Here is a 5,840-nt window from a genome sequence, read left to right as displayed (position 1 = left end):
ATTCTCAGAAATCCTTCATTCTTCGAATGGCTAATCTTCCAATCGCACCTTCCAGCCCCTACTTCCTCCTGCAAATGAAAACCCAGCCTTAGTCCTTGTAACCACTGTGTTAACAGGAGCAAATTACACTATACCATAAAACCCCTAATGCAACCAAATTTGAATTTGTTGCTTTTAAATTGATGCATTAAATGAGTTTATTTTGTTGTATTTCAATAATGTTGCATTTTTATTGCAATAATCTTCAAATTAGCAAAATTATAAACAATTATACAACAAAAATATTAATTGTTACTTGTCATGTTGCTTTTAAGCAAGTTAATCCAACAATTTGTTTAAATTGTTACAAAAAAATAAGGTAAAACCGAGAAAGCAACAAAATTATAATTGTTGCATTTGACATTTAAGTGATCAAATGCAACAAAAATAAAGAAAAACTAACAAATATATAATGTTGCAATTAAAATAATTTAATATTTTATTAATATATATAAATATTAATTTTTTAGAACAATTATATAATATTAATTTTTGGAAATAATTATATAATATTAAATATTAATTTTTTTATTAATCTATAAACTTGTAAAAGAAATTTTCTAATTTTTATTAGACCTCAGCATGGGCCGGGCTCGGGCCGGGCCTGTCGAGCTTTTAATAAAGCCTAACAAGCCCAAACACAGCCCGATCCGTACGAAATTTAATCGGGCTGGGACCTAAGATATGAATCCCAAGCCCGCCTATCCAAGCCCATTTATATTTATATATTACAATTAAAATAAATATATATATATTATAATTTATATAAATATAATTTTTAAATTTATATATTATAATATATATATATATATATATTATAGTATATCGGGCCTGGCTGGGCCGATGTAAAATTCGTAAAGCCCAAGCCGGTCCAGTTTTTGGCGGGCTTAGACCGCGCCGGACTTGACCATATCACCGTTCATTCTGGGGAAAATTAGTTGAGAAGAACTAGGGATGCAACTGGGGTAGGGAATATCCATAGCCGTCGTGGCCCTGCCTCGGTTTTTGGCAGGGACGGGATTGGTCTCCGTAGGCAGGTACGGGGCGGGACCAGGAAATGGTATCCCCTCCATTCTATTTCTTGTTAACCATTCACTAATTAAGTAACAAATGTTATAATTTTTAAATATTATAATTTTTACACAATTGATAAAATAGAATGTTTTCTTTTGTTAACCATTCACTAATAGTATCTACTGCTTTCTTTACCCATAAACTAACTAATATAAAAAATTAACTAGACATAGTAAATTGATCTAAGTTGACTAAATTAAGGCTAAAATGTAAATAAAAAATTGAATTAATAGATGAAAATTAATTTTAATTAACTAATAAGAATTTTAAAAAAGAATGGAGGATATATTAAATCAATTGTTTAACTAAATTAATAAAACTAATCAAATTAACTAATCATGGAGGATGGGCCTGAATGTTTAACTTGGACATGGAAGTGGCGGAAGCGGGCTTGCCTTAGCATGTTTGATTTGGATTGAGGGATTTGGTTGAAATCAATTAGAAATCTGGGGTTCATTTTGAACAATTGATAAGGTTGAGGGTCAAATTGAAACTACAGATTTTTATGTTTGGATTTTTAGGGATTTAGATCCACAAACTTCAGCAGCCACAGCCATACCTCTTCTTCTTCCTCTTCTCCTATGGCGATCGGCGTTCCCCCCTCGACTCCATGTTTTTCTAAGTTCTTTTCTCTCCGATTTCACTCTCATTCACTCTCCCCTGGGCTCCCCTAACTATCTCCTGCGATTTTCGCCTAATTTCAGACCTTTTGGGTCTCGTGGGGCGAAGTTCGGGAACGTCGAGAATTCAAGCCTCCGATGAGGAACTCTTCCTGAGGAGGTTCAGTCGGTATACAATCTACATGCAAAGGTGAGTTTTGAGGTTTGTGGGTTTCTTTGCTCTCTTTCTCCCCTTTCTCCGACCTCGGTTTCTCTTCGGGTCCTTTTGCGAGTTCTAAGAACTCTTGGAGGCGTAATGGGTATGCTAGATGCTTGCTATGTTTGTTTGAGTTTGAGATTGAAGTTTTACTGAGTTTGCTTGGTTTGAGATACCTATGAGGTGTTTTGCTGTGCTTGTTTGGCTTGAGATAGGTATTTGGCCATATTCGCTGTGTTTGGGATGATTATTGCGATACTTATGAGATGCTTGGCTGTGTTGTTTCAGTTTTATGATTTCCACCCCTGTTATACTCCATGTTTCCTTACTTGCCTAATTCTGGTTCTTTTTTATGGGAGGAGAGTCCTTTGATACTCTCAAACGGGTTTCGTAAACACAACCAAAACCATTATAGGCTCTGGATGGTGTTTCAAAACCTTAATCTGATTTGAATATCAAATGATCACTTCCTCTTTTTATTAAGATTGTGATGCCTGGCCTTTTAGTTAACTTTCCTTTTATTTTTTATTTTTTTTTTAATAAAATGCGATTCAGATTGGACATATGATCTTCAGTCTTCAATGATATGCAGATTAAAACAGGCAAGTAATTAGGATAAAGATTCTTGATGCTTTGTTGCTAAGATGCAGCCTGATCAACGAAAAAAGGTAAATTCAATAGCTCATTTTACGCATTTTTTACTATTTATAAGCTTGTTCATCCTGAAGCAAGATCAATCTTGATTAATTTTGAATCTGTAGTTGCTTTTGCTTTTTCTCTTTTTGATGGCTAAGATGCATATATTTATCTGGATTGTCACTTATTTCAAGTATGGTACTCTTGTTACTTCTATTTACTCATTTGTACTGGATAATACTTTCTACAGTTATTGTGGGTATATTTCCTTCATTTTAGGGTATGAGGGAACAACTTGTCATTTGAGTGTTTAGACTTCTTTCTCCACATGCTTATGTCCCCTTCATTGCAAAAATAGTTGAAGACTTGAAGGTCCCACTTCAACAATATTAGGCATATTTGTTTTTTATTTTGAAAATAAATAAATTGGGAAGTTATGATTAGGTTGTGAAAGGTAATCTTGTCTTTGGAAAGTTATGAGATGTTGGGTTAATATCATGAATTAATGAGAACTAGAATCAAATTTTACTTGCTAAGCAGCAATTTGTGTCCTCTTTTATGCACTTCATCAACAAAAACATTTTACTTCCGTCTTTACTTTGTTGATGTGGATTGGATGTTTCATCCCAATTTAAGGTTTCCTTATTGATAAATGTAAACAGCTACTTTTTCAATTTGTAATTTGTACTCTTGCAATCATTGTGGTTATGCAGATAAAGTAGACCAAATGATTATTTCTAGTTGAATTTGTAGCTAAATGACGAAAAAACAGTTATTCTAATGTCAAATTTTTAAGTATTTGGACTCCAGCAATAGTTTTGGCGATTACATCAAGTATTTCTGATGGAAGAAATCCTCCTAGTCACCTTTTTTTTCTTGAATAGGATGACCATTTTCGAAATACATGTGTTGATTCTGTTGATATTAAACAAGTTCACGCATGTTCCGAAGTTTCAAGTTATGTAACAGAAATAATGTTGAAATTATGATATTACAAATCAATTCAGTTATATAACAGAAATTTTGATGAACTTTAATGAGTTGCCTTTCGACATGTTGTTGCAGTCATCTGTTGATGTGGATTTTTTCACTGAATACGGGGAAGGGGAGATTAAACTTCTGCAAAAGCATCATTCCTAATAATGTATCGAATGAGCTAAGCACTGAGGTAAATATATAAAATAACTTGTACATTATTATAGTATAATTTTATAATGAGAATTTGCAACTGACATGAGTTAATACGTCAATTCTTGTACAGGATGATGATAGGGAAGATAACGAGTGACATCGATCAAAGATTGTGGTTTCTTAGAATTTGAAAACTATGTATTGGACATATATTATGATACTTTTATCTTATTTTGCAAGAGATTGTGTATGTATGACTTGGATCATTGTTTGTAAATATATTTGTCATATTTTATATTACACTTTCCGAAATTAGTCAAAATTTGTATTTATTACAGGTTGAAATTATTAAAAAGAATTGCAACAAAAAAGATGCAGATTACAATTGTTGCAAAATTCAATTATAAATGTTGCAAAAAGCTACCAAATATGTTGCAAAACTATCAAATATGTTGCATTATTCAGTTAAAATTGTTGCAGAAGCTAGTTAAAATTGTTGCAATTTTAACCAATTATGTTGCAAATTCGAACTAAAATTGTTGCAAATTCATAAATTTGTTGCACTAGTAATATAAATGTTGCATTAGAAGCAATTCGTGTTGCAGAAACTATTAAAATTGTCGCAAAAATTAAATAAATTAGTTGCATTAAATTTAATGCAACAATAATTATATGTTGCATTATTTTATAAATTTGTTGCTTGAATCAAAAATTAGTTGCAACAAATTAAAAAATATTCAACAATTGTTAATTGTTGCTATTGTTTACAAATTGTTGCATTAGCAAATAATGCTACAGGAGCGTCCGCAACAATTGGATTTTTGTTGCGTTAGGCCTATTTTTGGCCTACTGCAACTCAAAAAGGGGTCTAAGCCAACAATTTCACTTGGTTGCATTAGGGGTTTTATGGTATAGTGTTATTATCAATGGGCTAGATCCATGAGGATCGCATTGATTTCCAAAAACAAATATGGTTTTGTAGATGGCTCGATTGTTGCACCAAATCGAACCAATCCTACTCAATTTCAAACTTGGGATAGGTGTAATACCATGGTTCTGTCCTGGATTATACACTCAATCTCCACTCAGTCGGCCAGAGCATAATGTGGATTGATACTGCAAGTGCGGTTTGGGAGGATCTCAAAGATCGATTTGCTCAAGGGGATAACATCCGCATAGCAGAACTTCAAAGAGAGATTCAATTCTTTCAGCAAGGTAATCTTCCAATTTCTGATTATTATACACAGATGAAAATTCTATGGGATGAACTTCTAAACTACAGACCGTTGCCTAAGTGTACTTGTGATCTTGTATGTTCATGTGGAGCCATAGCAAAGTTTAGAAGCTATCAGGACTCAGATCAGGTTATCACCTTTCTGAGAGGCCTGAATAGCAATTTTACAACCTTGTGTTCTCAGATTTTGCTTATGGAACCTATACCAACCATGAATCGTGTATTTAACCTAGCCACTCAACATGAGAGGCAAACCAATTCAGCAAACCAACCAAACACCAACTCAAACTCTAATTCAATCGAGCCTACTGCGTTTGTTGCTTTCAACCACCAAAAGAACAATTCCAATCCTCCAAACAGGAAATATAACCATAATCCTCCAAATCACAGCAACTCTCAAAATTATAAAAAATCAGGATACAAAAAAGGAGTTATGTGCACTTATTGTGACAAAGAAGGCCACACAGAGGATATATGCTACAGGAAACATGGTTTCCCGCCTGGATACGGGAGTAGAAACACACAGCAAAGGTATCCTAGAGCAAATCAAGTTATGACTCAACAATCAACACATGAAGCAGATCTGGAAACTTTCTCAAATGAAGATGATACGTCTCCATTCACCCTTACTCGAGCTCAGTACAATCAGATCCTGAGCCTGATTCCACAGAAGAATGAAGGGGAGACTTCCAAAGGAAAGCATGTGGCTACAGCAAATAGTCATCAGAAGGTTGACACAGCATACTCTGGTATAGTCTCTTCCTTATCTAAACCACACACCATCCATGATAGCTGGATAGTTGACACAGGGGCAACAGACCATGTCATTTGCAATTTAAGTTACTTCAGGGATTACAAATGTACAAGCAACATTTCTGTCCAGCTACCTACAAATCAAATTGTCCCTGTC

The 5,840-nt window shown here is 33.9% G+C and overlaps 1 long non-coding RNA gene across 1 annotated transcript; it reads left to right on the top strand.

Annotated features, from left to right (window-relative positions):
- The first annotated feature begins 1,662 nt into the window (after positions 1 to 1,662).
- LOC136223594 (uncharacterized) lies at positions 1,663 to 4,024 on the top strand. The gene is made up of 4 exons (XR_010686022.1): positions 1,663 to 1,923; positions 2,522 to 2,597; positions 3,631 to 3,733; positions 3,827 to 4,024. It is a non-coding gene; the product is annotated as an uncharacterized lncRNA (long non-coding RNA).
- Positions 4,025 to 5,840: the final 1,816 nt, after the last annotated feature.

The sequence above is a fragment of the Euphorbia lathyris genome, chromosome 3 (genome assembly GCF_963576675.1).
Source record: "Euphorbia lathyris chromosome 3, ddEupLath1.1, whole genome shotgun sequence".
NCBI classification, from domain to species: domain Eukaryota; kingdom Viridiplantae; phylum Streptophyta; class Magnoliopsida; order Malpighiales; family Euphorbiaceae; genus Euphorbia; species Euphorbia lathyris.
This window is presented reverse-complemented; position numbering and strand designations above follow the sequence as displayed.